The following is a 16,091-nucleotide window of genomic DNA, read 5'->3' as shown; positions in this document are numbered from 1 at the left end:
GAAACCATCAAAAACTACAATATCACATAAATGGTACCAAAATGCATCAAAAACTATGTCAATCACTCCTACACCCTAGAAATACCATAATGCAACTACGGAAAGGGGTAAAATAATTAAATCACATAAAATCATAAATTTCACATAATTCATCACATTTTTAGATTGTTACACTTATGTAATATTTTGTTGAACAATTTAAGTGGGTTGTTGTTAGGTTGACATAAATATCAGTTTTTCTTCACTTTATCATGTGTGTTTGATGTCTTTTTTTATTTTTATTTTCTTGTATATGTTGTTGTTGCGTTATTATATAATAAATGTCTCGTACTATCTACATATTTTAATGATAAAATTGGTGTTAATATGTATTTATATACATATCTGTTTTGTACTTGTCTAACTCGGATATGTTGTTATGTGTAAAGTAGTGTTAGATTTTGTATGTTATATATACTACATCGGCTTGTTAAACTTATGTATATTTTACAGGTTACTTATGTATACAATCAGTTTTGGAATATGCATATATTCATTTGTACATTGATTTTTTGATTGCTGATGAGTATTGTATATGAATTTCTTATTAACTAATGTATATGTAGAAAAATTCATACATATCATTTATGAAATAATTAATTATTGATAACTATAATTTCTATGTATATGTAGACATATTGGCACATACATTATAAGTAGTGTAACTGATTTACCAACCTTATGTAGTTTTGACAAAAAGAATATTTACACTAATTACCAATATGATAATGTATATATGAAAGAACATATGTCCTAAGTTTATGTATATGGATACATATTCACTCTATATAACACTTATATATATAGTCAATTGTTGGTGTATATAAATATGTAGATATTTGACTATGAAAGACTACAAATTTTTGCATGTTAATAATGATGTCAATGTATATGTCAATAAATACACTTTAGAGTAATGGGTTGCAATTCTTAGTAAGTTGCACTTCCGCAATGATCTGAAATATTGTTATGTATTGTTATGTATATAGATATCTGTTAAACTTATGTATATTTTACTGGTTACTTATGTATATAAATATAGAGATATTTAACTATAATAGACCACAAAATTTTAGATGTTAAAAATAATGTCAGTGTATATGTCAACAAATACACTTTAAAGTAGTGGGTTGCAATTTTTAGTAAGTTGTACTTCCACAATGATCTTAAGTATTGTTATGTATTGTTATTTATGCTTTACTGTATAGTTATGTGTTATGTCCACAATATCAGCAATGTATATTTGATTGCACATACATCCTATGTTCATATATATGACTAAATATACATAAAAATTTTGATTAGTACTGTTTTATTAATCATATGATACATATGCTAACTAAAAAGCGAATCTAATATGTTGAATCAGTTTTGCAATTTTAAAATACAATATAAACAGTGTAACCGATTATCCAACATTATGTTTATTTTTTATTAAAAAAATAGTTAAATTTATAAGTCATATGACAATGTATATATGACTGAATCTATATCGTATGTTTATGTATATGAACATAATTACATTCTACATAACAGTTATATATATGTACGATACGTACATTATAGCAATACTTAATATGCACAATACACAATTTTATGCACACACAATTTAATCAATAATTCAAAAACATTAGTCAATGTGTTGTAGCAACTGTATACATATAAAACACCTAAATTAGTTTGAAAATCAAATTGCTAACAAATCAACAGAAATAAAAAGTCTTTACCTTAAACATCTTTAAGCCTACTCAATGCTAACTACTCCAGCTTTATCAGGTAGGGGGACATTTTTTGTCCTTGATCTTGGAGGGTCGTCATTGTCACTAACATAATATTTCTCCACTTTCTGAAAGATCAAAATTTCAAAGGAGCAACGCATATTGCATACGATCCTATTCTACTTCAAAACCAATTGAAAGCACATCAATTCCTTCGCTTAGGTATTTTGCACACTCAGCTACATACACTCCACAGTCCTTGACATGCATACAATGAATCAAGTTAATTAATATAACACATCGTTACTAATAATTAATAAAAAAAATATAAAATATGAAGCAATACTTGTGTATATGTCCATTATATACATATATGTAATGTATATTCCGCAATCAGTATACAAAAAGGTATAATAAAAAAATAACATATGTATATGTTCAAAAACATAAAATCACTCATATATATGTATAACATATACATAAGTGTTTTTCTCTATGTACACTGACAAATGAAAAGTGCAAATCAGTAATGTATGTATATACTTTCTGCCGTAAAAAGAGACTTTACATAACAGTAAAATATATACATGAGTTCTGAATGTATATTAGTATAACAAAATCAATCAACTCCTACATAAACAACATAAAAAATCGTAGATAAGAAATAAATGTATATGAACTATACATATATTTATTGTTCCAAAATATCACAACGTCACATATGTATATGTCTATCATATATAAAATGGTGTTATGTATATACACTTGCAACTTGTAAAATAAACAACAAAAAAAAAAATGATATTCCACAGCAGAGCTAACAACCATCTTCAAAAAATAAAAGTAAAAAACTCACATTACTAAATAAAATACAAAATATCCCAGTACAAATTAACAATCAAATTCAAAAATAAAAAATTAAAAAAAATACTTTGATAGACGTGGCTATGCAATATCATCTTTTTTTATTTTGCTTGACGATTCTTTAATTTGTTCTTTCGACCTTTCATCAGCAATTTTCCTGAGCTTTTTCATCTTAATTGGGTTGTTACGATGTTTTGATCTGTTTTCATCAAAATTAGGATCCTCGTAATCAAATTCTCCGGGAACGAATTCAATAACGCGATTTGTTGGTACATTATACTCTAACTGAGTTATTCCTAAACTAAAAGAAGGAGAATCATCCATTTACTAAGAAATAAGTAGTTGATTTAATAACTGTAAAAAGATGTAATTGAAAATCAAAAATAAAGAAAGCTAAGTTTGATTCTATATTTTGATAAAATAGAAAATCAAAATATTATTTCAGTACTATAAAAAAAAAAATAAGTGAATGAACCACATGCACCTTCTTGTTCATCCGACATCTCCAAAATTTAGTAAAGTCAGAACAAAAAAAAAACTAACCTCAGATCTTAAAATTTCATAGTGTTAAATGTAGATCTAGTTAAAATTGAATGTCAAGGAGTATTAGTTGGACTCAAACACGTTTGGATTTAAAAATGGTAATCGCTCCTTGACTGTAGGCTTCTTTTAAGGACCAAAATCGTGAGTCAATTTTGGTAAAGCTATGTATATGTATTCTTAGAGAGAGAAATTGAAAAAGTGAGATTTTTGTAACATGTTTTGAGAGTTAGAATTTTGTGTAATAAGTGAATCTTAAGTTGTGACTTTGTGTAATTTTAAGTTTCGTATATCATCCTAACAATTTAGTCAAGAATGATAATTAATAAACAACTTTTTTTATTTTATTAATAATTTAATGGCTCTATTTGTTCTTTTGTATCTTTTATTTTTTTGAAGTTAAAACATAGGCTTTTTTTCTTTGGTGAAAAACGAAACATAGGCTTTATTAAGTTCTCTTTTTATTAGTTTGGAGATTTCAAGATAACTCATAATATGGATGTAAAAGAAAGGGAAAGTAAACGTGTAACACATCAAATTGTGATATTTTTAGTGAATGATTTTATTTTTTTTAAAAGCTAATGAAACTTTTAGATCATAGACTAGAGATTAATTTTTTATAACTGAAAAAATTATGATAAAACATCCTACTACAATTTAAAATTTATGAATTTTAAATGGCATATAATATTTTGCATGTAAGATTAAAAAAAAAAACAATGCCTATGTATATAAGAAAATATTAGATTCAATTAAATTTCTCCAAAAATTTAATTTCTTAAAATAATATTTATATTGACCTTTAAAATAAAAACAATTCTATTTTAAAATAGAAAATTACATGGTATAACTCCAATAGTGGATGGCTTTGGATTTTTGACCCTAATAAGAAAAGTTTATAAAGACTAATCTTCCTTTATTTTTAAGTATAGTACAAGTACAATTTTGGAGGAATCAAAAGGTGGAAGAAGCTACTTGGGAAGCTGAAGAGGACATGTAGTCCAAGTATCCATTCTTGTTCCCCACGTTAGATGGAAGTGTTTGAGGTATGAGTTCCCTTTTTGCTCTTATCATTTTTTGGATTTTGTTCATAGTGTTGTGGTTTTATTTTTTCTTTTATTCGTGCTAATGGGTATCTTGACTCCTTATTCTAGGACTAACAATCCTGGGGGGAGGGAATAATGTAATACTCCAGGTTTTGGGCTCTTAAATTTTTCCTGTGATTAAGCTCATGGCTCAATCTGTGACCTAAGTGACGAGTCCTAGTCACTTGTTACGAATCGTATGATACAAATCATAGTCCAACCACTAAGGTTGTCTAATATTTCTACCTTGATAATGATTAGGACCTTATGAGTCGTAAGGAATGGTCACGAGTTATAGGGGGTGACTCATGATCAAACTAGTAAAGGGTGCCCAAGAGTCTGCCCAAACTCCGACTTGGTGTCATGAGTCGTGATGCCAGAGTATGAGTTGTAGGGTACGACTCATAGTATCATCAGTGTGTATACCTCAAGCCACTGCCTAGGCTACGAGTCATGGTGACAACTCGTGACCGGTGGCCACGAGTCATCACGTAACCCATAGCGACTAGAGTTATTTTTCTTCACATTTTTCATTGAGGGTAATTTGATCTTTTTCCTTCTTTTACAATATTCCCATGACATAAAACCTTCCTTATCCCTATTTTCACCCATTTAACATAACATAAACACTCTCTTCTCTCTCAAATTTCCTAATCAAGAGCAAGGCTAGGGTTTCTAAGGGTTGGTCATCTAGAGCTCAAAGTGTGGTTTTTTTCCCAAATCCTTTGTATTTTCAGGCGTATAGCTCTTTCCTAAATTTGTATTTTATCATGGCATGCAATGATTTGATATTTATGTGATTTCAATGTTTGGTTTTAGAACTTGGGTTAAGGATTTGGATAGTTATTGTTTAAAGGTATTTCCATGGCTTACAAGCATTTGTTTATGCATTATTGATGGATTTTGGAACTCATTGGGTGCATAGGTATGATAAATGGAATGGGGGTCATGGATTCCCCCATAATTATGAATAATTAAATCAGGGTCCTAGATTTCCGCAAATTGTATGAATTTTGGTATAGATATTGGTAATAACCTCAACCCACCTTATGAAATTGGCTTTAAAACATGTCCATATGCATAATTTAACTATTTTTAAACTATTGCATTACATAAAATGTTAATGGAATATAAATAATTTCTATAGGCCTTAGTGGCCATGATTGGTTTTAAATTAGAGTTTGGGCGTCGTGGATTCCCCCAAGTTGGTGGATGGTTGGAATGACATAATTTTATAAGCTTGCAAGCATAATTAATTGGTATGACGATATGATACGGGTACAATCATGAAGCTGGACATTTTTTAGTGTGTTGAATGCAACCTACGGAGTGTACAAGTTGGAGTATGAAAAGGGCTCAAAATCCGTCCCTCTATTGCACTCCATGGGAGCCATTTTGTTCATTTAACACTAAGGGGAACTTTTTTTATTTTTCCTATTATTGTAATAAGTCTATAAAGAGAACATGTTAGGGTTTATTTTATTTGGTTGTTGTATATTATTGTAAGAACACTTGACAGAAGGCTCTCTAGGCCGAAAACTAGGGCATGGTAAGTGTGGAAACACTTGTGAATGTGTATTGCTTGGAAACGTTGGTGCTTGAGCAGTGGAACCCCTCTCGTGTCTTCGTAAGAGTATGGTGTTACTATTGTAAGTTCTAGGGGTCCTTAGATGGAATATGTCTATAGGTTCTTGGATCTTATTGTAGTGTATGTCTCACTTCCTATCTTTACATTTCATGTTTTAGTTTGTGTTTTCTAGTGAACCATTGGTTCTTGTAATCTTGTAACCGTTGGTTCTTATTATCATAGTGTTGTTTCTTCCTATCATATTGTTGATTATCTCTTGTTGTTGTTGCTGTTTTTAGTGTCAAATAAACCTACATATCTTGTATTCTTGTTGTGTTTGTCGAATCCGAGAGTGGTCCCCATTTGGTCCGCGATTTGTTGTGATTTGTGGACTGCTTTGGGGTGTGATTTCTTATTTCCCTTATTTTGTCCCGTATCACGATACCAATGGAAAGTGCCTAATTGAATAACTATAATGGATGGTTATGTGAAGATATTTTAATTGGGCTTAAAAGGGTGTTGTGTAGCTCACCATGAAAGGTGGACTTCCGGGGAGGATCAATACTGAAAACCACATTTGCTGGCATGGGTTTTTTTATGAACATGTACATAATTCACACTTATATATATTTTAGAATGGCTGGAGTCATGGATTCCCCGGTCCTTTCATGGATTTCTCTGATTCGTGCGACTAACATGCACTAGGGCCCTTACAGTGAAGGGAGCCGAACCCATATAGCCCATGGGTATTTTTAGCACGGTTAGAGTCACACAGTCCAGCTTATTAATTTAAAATCTCATACTAAACCTTATTTCTTATCCCAACATCTTATATATGTATGTATGCATATATGTGAACATATATATTGAGTTGGACTTGATTTTTGAAATGACATTATTTTATTCCTATCCTGAGTTACATGCTAGCGCTCACCCTGCTAACTGCCCTAGGACGCTACATTATTTCATAATGTAGGATCCGAGGACACCTCTTTTACCCTTATACAATGTTAGGTGATTCAAGTTTGTCGTTTGGTTCATGGTGAAGTGGTGAGCTTCCATCCTCTGGAAAGCTTAGTCATTCAATTAGTTTATTTCCATATTTTAGAATTGAAGAGTTCATATTAACATTATCATTGTCATTGTCTTTGTCATGGTCGAGGGCATGTTCCGACCTAGTTTGATATTCAAATTGTTTTAGAGGCTTTTGTGGACAATTGTGGATTGTGATATTTGTTTGGAATCTTAGAACCTTTGTCTTGGTTTATTTATCTTCCATATGTTTGTTTGGATTACTTCTGTATCACACTATATCATGATTGGATTAGACAGATTATAGGGGTGATCTCCAACCCACGGTGGACTTGCGATACCCGTCACGGCTAGGCCCGAGGTTGGGTCGTGACATATGGTTAGGTGTGATAGACTGTATTGGAGTGCATTTTAGACGAGGCACGAGAGAGACTATACATATGGTGGCAGGAAAGCGCTGACCTAAAGGGAAGAAGAAGATCATGATGACAATTTATGCAGCTACAATTTATCAGATTTGGCATGCTAAAAACATGAAAGTATTCTAAGGAACAAATGTACATACTGAGTTAATTATACAATAGGTGAAAAATATAACTAGGGGAAGGTTAGAGTTACTGTTACATACTAAGCAGGGTAGGCAGTATGCATATTTGAAACAAACTATTTGTAGCTAGGTACATCAATTTGAGGCTAACTGAGGATTGTCAACCTCCATAGGATGGGGACAAAATCATAAGTGCTCTTTAGGTGTAATTGTTCTTTGATTGCTTGGTACGGTAATAGTTCATATTTTATTGCCAAAAAAAACTTGTATTTCGAACACCACGAATTTGAATAATTGAACTCTCTCTACGTATGCCAATTTATTTGTAGTCCATGAGTAAATTCTTGTTATAACTTTTTCTATCGAAAGCTACCAATGTAGGATGGTTTACTTTTTAGTAACTAATGGCACATCTAGTTATGTGAATGGTAATGCACCATGGACTATCCCAAGTTGTTGTACTGTGTGCTTATGTTTTTTACTTTTCACCCCTCAAAAGTATATATTACTTTTGTGGAGGTTTGCCTGAAGTTCAGATGCCTTGGAGAAAACAACAAACTTATCATAAAGTTGTTTAATTGGTCCTATTGTCTTCTCTACAAAAGGAAATAGGTCACTTGCAAAATATAAATGAGTTAGAGATACGTTGGCACACTTTGGTTGAAATTTATATAGGCTAGTCTTTAACTCATGAAGAAAATGAGTGAGATAGTCCATTACTATAGCAAAAAAAAAAATGGGACACAAGGTCCCAGTTGCAATTCTTTGGATGTTCCAAAAGGTTATGTCGCCTCCCTATTTATCGTTCTTGAGTAACTCACTATTTTGACACAGGTTATGATTCTTTTTTTGGGTAAACTGGATATATAAAATATATATATATATATATATATATATATATATATATATATATTAAGTAGCATTACAAAATAGGGGGTCACTTTTGGAAGAGGCCCCTAGATTAGCAGAATTACAAACATAAGTAGTAGTAGTAGGCTTACCATTGCTATTTACATGAGATGAGATAGATTAATTTCCTAGACATAGAAGACTATTAAACCGTAACCAGGACACAAAACGATTACAAAAAACACCATTAGCATCATTCAGCAGATGTACAGCAGCCGAAGAAGAAGGAGATTGGAGAGAGATAACTTTGCCAGACTAAGATAGGAATAACTTGAGCGGGACAAACTATTGGCTACCTTGTTAGCCTCCCAAAAGTTATGTTGCACCACTAGATTTCCCATGCTCTTGAACACTGACCCGCAAAGAGTTAGAATATTAGTAAAAGGTATGGTAGGATGCTACAAAAGTTGAATAACTTCTACTGAATCAGTTTCAATAATAAGAGGGGTAAGGTTACGAGTAATAGCAAGTTTAAGACCATGTTTTAGAGCCTCAATTTCTACCAGAGTGTGACAGTGACTGTTGCCTGTAGCACAAAACCCAGTAATCCAAGTACCTAAGTAATTACAGATAACCCCTCCCAAACCACATCGTGCATTAGTCTCAGAAAAGAACCCGTCTATGTTTAGTTTGTATATACCTTTGGGAGGTGGAAACCACCTAACTTTAAGGGCAACAAAACCTTGACGGACACTAGGGATGGTAACATAATTTATATAATCCATAATTTTTGCTCTAACCAAAGTACAATTAGGAATTTTTTTTTTTTTGGTATGAAAAACATTATTGTTTCGGTTAAGCCAAATATTCCAAATAGCCATAGGGAAAAAGGTCAGCCAGTCTAAGGATACATCCTGGAATGGAGAGGGTTGAGATTTCAAAGAATTTAGCCAATGATGGTTTGTGGTATCGAGCTGGGAGGGGCTTAAACCTATGTCTAACCAGAATTTTTTAGACACATAACATCAGGTGAAAATATGGATAGGGGTTTCAGGTTCTAAGTGGCATATCGGGTAATTCGGATGCGGAGAAATTCCAATATGATAAAGATAAGCAGTTGTGGGCAACTTGTCATGCGAGTAAAGCCACAGGAAGTGACGAATCTTAGCTAAGGAATTTAGTTTCCAAATCCAACTTAAAGCATAGTTATTGGAGAAAATATTATTAAACGATTTGTACACAAATTTTGAAAAAAAATAGGCCATTTGCGGTGTAAGCCCAGTAAGGTTTATCACAGAGGCCAAGAGATGGGTTTGGTCGAATACAGTTGGCCTTTGAAGTGAAAAAATGGGGGATTTCAAAGGATAGCTTACCCCAATCCCACTGATGACCTGTCCAGATATCCAAGAGGCAAAGGTCTACTTTAGTGTAAGAGGACCATGAATAATCTGTCGGAGGGTGGGGAGTTGGGGAACCCAACGATGTGTCCAAAGGTTAATAGATATGTCTGTATCTGGGGACAATGCAGTGGCTTGATTACAAAGAGATCCCTTGAAAAGAATGTTTCGCCAAATAAAAAAGGTAGTGGGTTTACGATGAATATGATTGTACTTTTGAAGAAGAGTTTTTGCCTAGAGGGGAGTAGAGTTATTGAATAGTCTCCAGGACAGACTCATTAAAAGAGTTCGATTTTTAATATCGGCCTTATGAAGACTCAGACCCCCACAATCTTTCAGAGAGGTGACCTTATCCCAACTTATATGGTGAAGCTTTTGCTTTTGATCAGTTGAACCCCAAAAGAAATCTCTCTGAATTTTATCAATAGTAGTACAAGTCTTTGTTGGAAGTTTGAAGTACTGCATTATATAGGAGGGAATTGCGTCTAAAGTAGACCGGATCAAGACAAGCCTGCCAGTTGGAGAGAGAAATTTAGATTTCCAAGACGCAAGTTTTTGACGCATATTATCGATAAGGAATTGAAAATCGGCATGCTTAGGATTGCTATGAAGAATGGAAAAACCTAAATATTTACCAAAGTTGTTAGATGGTGAAATATCAAAGAGATCCTTTATTAATACCCGAGTATCTTGGGGACATGAAAGAGAGAAAACAACATTTGATTTGGCCAGATTAATCTTTTGCCCCGAGAGGGTACTAAAACGATTCATACAGTAATGAATCGTATGGATAGAAAAAGTGCTAGCTTTAGAGGTAAGAGTTAAGTCGTCGGTAAAAAATAGGTGGGAAAAGGAAGGTCCATTTCTACTCAGGGTAATTGGGTCCCAGCGAAAGGTATCAAACTGATGACAAATATAATTGGAGAGAAGATCCATACAAAGAATAAAAATATACAGAGACATAGGATCGCCTTGTCGGATACCTCAAGAATGAGAGAAATAACTAATCTGGGTACTGTTAACTAGGATGGCTATATTACTGGTGGAGATGCACTTCATAATGAAAGAAGTAATTTTTAAAGGGAATTTAAAGAAAAGAAGGGTACGATAGACAAAAGACCATTCCAGACAGTCAAAAGCTTTTTCCAAATCTAGTTTGAGAATAAAGCTAGTAACGTATTTTTTGACCGAGTTATATGGGTAACAAGTTCTTGGACAAGGATAACATTATCACACGCACGACGTCCTTTTAAGAACTTGGCTTGATTATGGACTAATGAGGTTGGCAATAATTTTTGTAATAATTTTGTAAGTTGTATTACAAAGACTGATAGGGCAAAATTTTTTTAAAAGAATTGCATTAGAAAATTTTGGGATTAGACAAAGGAGGGTGTCATTCATAGAATTTAAGAGAGTCTGGGTATTGAAAACCGTATGGCACACATTTTTAACCGAAGGACCAACAACACCCCATTAAGATTGGAAAAAATGGGGGTGAAGCCCATCCGGTCCTGGAGCTTTAGTCCAACACAGAGAGGTCCAACTTGTGGAAACTAGAATGGGACTGTCTTAAGTGAGACCAATCAATATAGGTATGGTCAGTAGTAAAACAATTTGAAACGTAGATGAAAACGTGATTTGAGGGTTGGTCGGGATTAGTAATTCAATTGTCATTGGAGTCCTTAAAGTAGGAAATTTTATTTCGAGGACGCCTATTGAGAATAGACAAGTGGAAATATTTGGTGTTAGCATCCTGTTTACTAAACCAGTTAATACGAGAGTGCATTTGTTTTATCCCTTTTTGAAGTTTTTATTTTAAAGAAAATAGTTTGAACCCTTTTAAACTATTTTGAAAGATTCAAGAGAGTTTCGAAATAATTTTGACAAAATTTATAGAGTGGTCACTTAATTTTTTTTATAGAAAAATATCTAGAAAAAACTTAAAGATATTTCAAAGATTTAAAAACAAATCTTTAAAATAAGAGAAATTGAATAAGGATTCAATTAACGCCCGAAGAAGATTTTTATGGCATTCAAGAGCATCCGTTTTATAACAGTTCACCAAAAGATCATTTTTTTTTACTAGTTTACAAAACATGGCTAATTTTTGCAAAAAAAAGGGTTGGTTTTTAATACTTAGAATTATTTATTCGCACATCTAAATAGTCTTATATATTTATTCAGACGATAAATAGTCTTACTTGAATTAAGAAAAAAAAACTACAATGTACTCTACTTGATTCAATATTAATTTCGAGAAAAAATAACGAAGTTACTCGTTTCGCTCATGATTAATTGTTTTGAGAAGAACTACAAAATTTTTACTTTGATAAAAACACTTTACTTAATTCATAATTATTTTTAAGGAATATGAAATATTTAATTGGGTTAAAAAAAAAAACTATCTAAACTGCATTGCACATTTTGAATTTAAAGAAGATAAAGTTAGATTTTCATGAAAAATGATAATTATAAAATTATTTATTATTATTATTGTCATAAAAATGGTCATTTTGTTATGATCAACACTTTTGAAAAATATTAAGAAAGTAACCTATTAAAACATTTTATCAATTGTAGAAAGTTAAAATTTACGAAAAAAACTAACTTCTCAAGTTTGAAGGAAATTATTATTATTGTTATTATTATTTTACCCAACTACACTATTTGGTCATTTGATTAAATAAATATCATTTGGACTAGAGTATTCATTTTTTTTTTCAGAGACTTGTTTAAGAAAAAGTCAACGACACCAAATTATTCTTTTTTTGAATAAATTGAATTAGGTGAGACAATTGTGAATCAAGTAGGAAAATTGAGATAAAATAAAATAGCAACAAACATGGGAAAACACCAGGTTAATTAATTAAAGTTAGTACAAGTAGACCGTATAAGTTGCAATTTATAAGAGAAGAAAGATTAAAGTTGAAGTTGGGCCCCTTTGGGCCCATCAGTGGGCTGCCCAGCCTTTGGGCTGCCCAGCCTTTGGGCTAGCACCTTCATGGACTTTTAAGTCCATTTCCCTGCATGTATATCACAGGTATACCAGGCCCTTTTTTTTCTGCGCTCCCTTGTATGTATATTGCATATACTACTGTATATTGGCGCCGAAATCAATATGTTTATGGTGTATGGCAGCTACTTCCCCAGTGTATATTAGCTACATATGAGTGTATACCAGCATGTATACTAGTGCGGCCCCATGTATATCAGTTTAGTTTTGGACTTTAATGAGGCTTGACTCGGGATTGGGCATCTTTGGCCCAATAGGATATGCAAGGAGAGAGAGTCCGGTGGACTCACAACAGATTTCACATGTCAAACAAAGTAAGAATGAGAGTTAGCATATGACTAAGTGAGAATAAACAAACTACCAAAGCCATACGCCTCATGGAAGAATATATAATTAACATTCTTTTGAATAAGCAGACAACGAAAATGAGATTCCCAACATATCATATGATTCCCGTTCTTGAAAATCCAAAGCCATACGCCTCATGGAAGAATATATAATTAACATTCTTTTGAATAAGCAGACAACGAAAATGAGCATAACCGGAGCACATAGCAGTAGACAAGGCCAAAAATAACCACGATAAGAGCATATAATAGTAGACAAGGCTACAAAATAAAAATAATTATGATAAGGGCATATAGCAGTTGCTCCTTTCTCCTTTTATTTCTTTTCATGCATAGACAAAATAGATTCTAGGCTACTTTTTATTAAGGGGGACCAAATTTCTATTAAGAAATGCCTAATAGTCATATCGTGGTAAACATATGTACAGGAAAGAAAAAAGTTCACAAGAAAGACACACTATCCCCTACATAACGTAATAAAATTACTGAGTAACAAATTCCAACAGCAACTTTGCCACTGATGACTTATATGTAAAACATCTAACAGTCGCCTAACTTTAGCATTGCTTTGTCTAGATGAAATGTGCAAAAACTAAAGAGATGAATCAAAACGCACTAGATCAAAAGACTTTAAACAAAGTAATCGCTTATCTTGCAATCTACGAGGGGCGAACTATGGACTCAAGCTAGGCAATATGTGACCACACAACGAGAAACAAGGCATGGTAGCAAGCAAAAGAAGAGAAATCAATCAACAATAGAAGTCGGAAAAAAAAAATGAATCAAGCTTTAATGGCACACCTCAAACATGATGTATGAGTGGCTTCACTCTTTTTGATAGACTCTAATCGAAATTGCAAGGTAAGGGGATCTCCAAATAACCTTCAACATAAAGTTGCATCCAAATCATTACAGAATAAACACGTACTGAGACTACCGAATTGCAAAATAAAGAAGTAATCGGCAATACGTTTCACACAACGGAACTCCGGAACTCCGACACCACAACCATATCCCAGAATCATTACAGCAATACCATCCAAACAATTAAAACCTTATGGAGATTCAACCAATCCCAGCCACAACATTCATAACAGTGGAAAAAAAACAGAATAGTGTAAAGAGAATGGAGCCTTACCGATTTTCGGGCAGCGACACCGAGACGACGAGCTTTCAGTCGAATGAAATTCCACCACCTCGAGTTGATTCCAACCAATAGAATTTGAACAAGAACGTCGAATTCCGATATTTCGACAGTTCTTTGAGAATTTCGGTTTCGTGAGGTTAAAGGCAAGCACCTTCAGAACCCCCAATTTTTCCCCAAAAATCCTCCTCTCACCCCTTTCTTCTTAGCATCTATTTATAGGGGAAAATTGGAGGGAAATAGCTAGGGTTTCGGATTTCAATTTCGAATTTTGAATTGAATTACTTGAAAAATTCAGGTCCACAGCAGGACGAAAAACCATTAAAAGTCTTGTACTCCAACTGATTTTTTTCGCAGTGAGAGAGGTGAAGAAGAGACGTTGGGGGTACTTCTTTGCCCGAAATAGTGAGTCCAAACTGAAGAAAGATTGAAAGTTTTCTGGTTTTTTGGCCGTGGATGGCTGTACTAAAAGGGTTAAACGGTAAAAATGGACGATTTGGGATTTTGCTGTTGAATTGATGTTACCGTTGAACGTCGTTTTGGGGTTGAAACGGCTGGGATGGAGGTTGTAAGCATGGGAATTGTGGGCCGGGTCAGGTCTTTGGGCAGGAGCAGGCTGTTGGGCCTGATTTGGGAAAAGGGCTGGTTGAAGTTTGTTGGTCTGGTTGGGAATTGGGGATTTAGGGCCTTTATTAAATAGCCAAAAAAATTGAGAATTTAGATAATAATATTTAAATTTTAGGTTAATTAAAATTCAATTGATCAATTGCATTGCAATTATGGTCAATTTGATTTTCAATCAAGTTCTAATTTAATAAATTGATTAAATTAAAATAATCTGTCAAACGAATTAACAACCAATTCAATCCCGATGTTCTTGATTCAATAAAATCACACAATTATTTTTCAAATAAATTATTTTAAGAATAAATTATTTTTAAATCAAGATTTTATCCATTTGAATTCATATTCTAGATAACCCTTGATTAAAATTTAATTTTTTCATAAAATTAAATGATCTCGTATACGCAACTACAAAAACATATACTAGTTACTTTAAATGACTAAAATTACCTCGATAAATATTGTTAAAATTTTATTTAAAGATCAAATAAACTCAGAATTAAACTTAGTCGTGGAGGGTAAAAATTAGGTGTCAACAGCATTTTCCAATGGTCTTCTTCATTCTTTAGGATATCATTAAAATCAGATTTAAGCATATGTTCTAGATTTTGAAGGAAAACACTTAAAGCATATTTGGGGGAGTTTTGAATCCCAGCGAGACGGGCTAGGATACATTTCTTGGTACGTAATTCTCGAAGTTATGGGAACTCCACTGTAAAATAGTTTCCCAAAAGGCAGGAATAGCACGAGTAAAATCGTTCGTATCCTAACACTGCTTAACAATATAACTAAACTTCAGGTGATCCATCTAATACTTTTCCAGCCTAAAGGGTTTTCTACCATTATCAGAGTATTTATTAGTAAATGAGATAAGTAAAGGGTTATGATTGAAGTGAGTTTTCGGCAGATGGGTAGCATGAGCATTTGGCCAGCTTTCTATCCACTCTTTGGTGACAAAACCCTATCAAGTCTTTCAAAGATAACAACATTAAGTTTTTTCCTATGGTTTGACCAAGTATATTTGTTGCCTTTATAACCTAGGTCATAAGTTGACAGGAATTGATACAGTCCCAAAATTCAGAACTTCTAAAACTATTAATAGACCTACCCCCCCCCCCCCCTCTAATTTATCATTTTGGATAAAAATATCATTTAAATTTCCAGCTAATAATCACGGGCCAGTTATGGAATGAGCATAACTTATAAGGTTCTGCCAAAGAATTCTACGAGTATTATAATTAGTGCTAGCATAAGTAATGGAAAAATGCCAAGATAAATTAAAGGAGTTAAACTTAATCATAGCATGGAGCTCCTGAACCTTTTCT

The 16,091-nt window shown here is 33.0% G+C and overlaps 1 long non-coding RNA gene across 1 annotated transcript; it reads right to left on the bottom strand.

Moving 5' to 3' along the window:
• Nucleotides 1-1,631: 1,631 nt before the first annotated feature.
• Nucleotides 1,632-14,785, bottom strand: LOC107843349. Its single transcript, XR_007045978.1, has 2 exons — nt 14,137-14,785; nt 1,632-2,015 (listed from the first exon to the last, which is right to left on the bottom strand). It is a non-coding gene; the product is annotated as an uncharacterized LOC107843349 (long non-coding RNA).
• Nucleotides 14,786-16,091: the final 1,306 nt, after the last annotated feature.

This window comes from Capsicum annuum, chromosome 10 (assembly GCF_002878395.1).
Source record: "Capsicum annuum cultivar UCD-10X-F1 chromosome 10, UCD10Xv1.1, whole genome shotgun sequence".
Taxonomy (NCBI): Eukaryota; Viridiplantae; Streptophyta; class Magnoliopsida; order Solanales; family Solanaceae; genus Capsicum; species Capsicum annuum.
The sequence above is the reverse complement of the archived record's forward strand: the minus strand, read 5'-3'. Positions and strand labels throughout refer to the sequence as shown.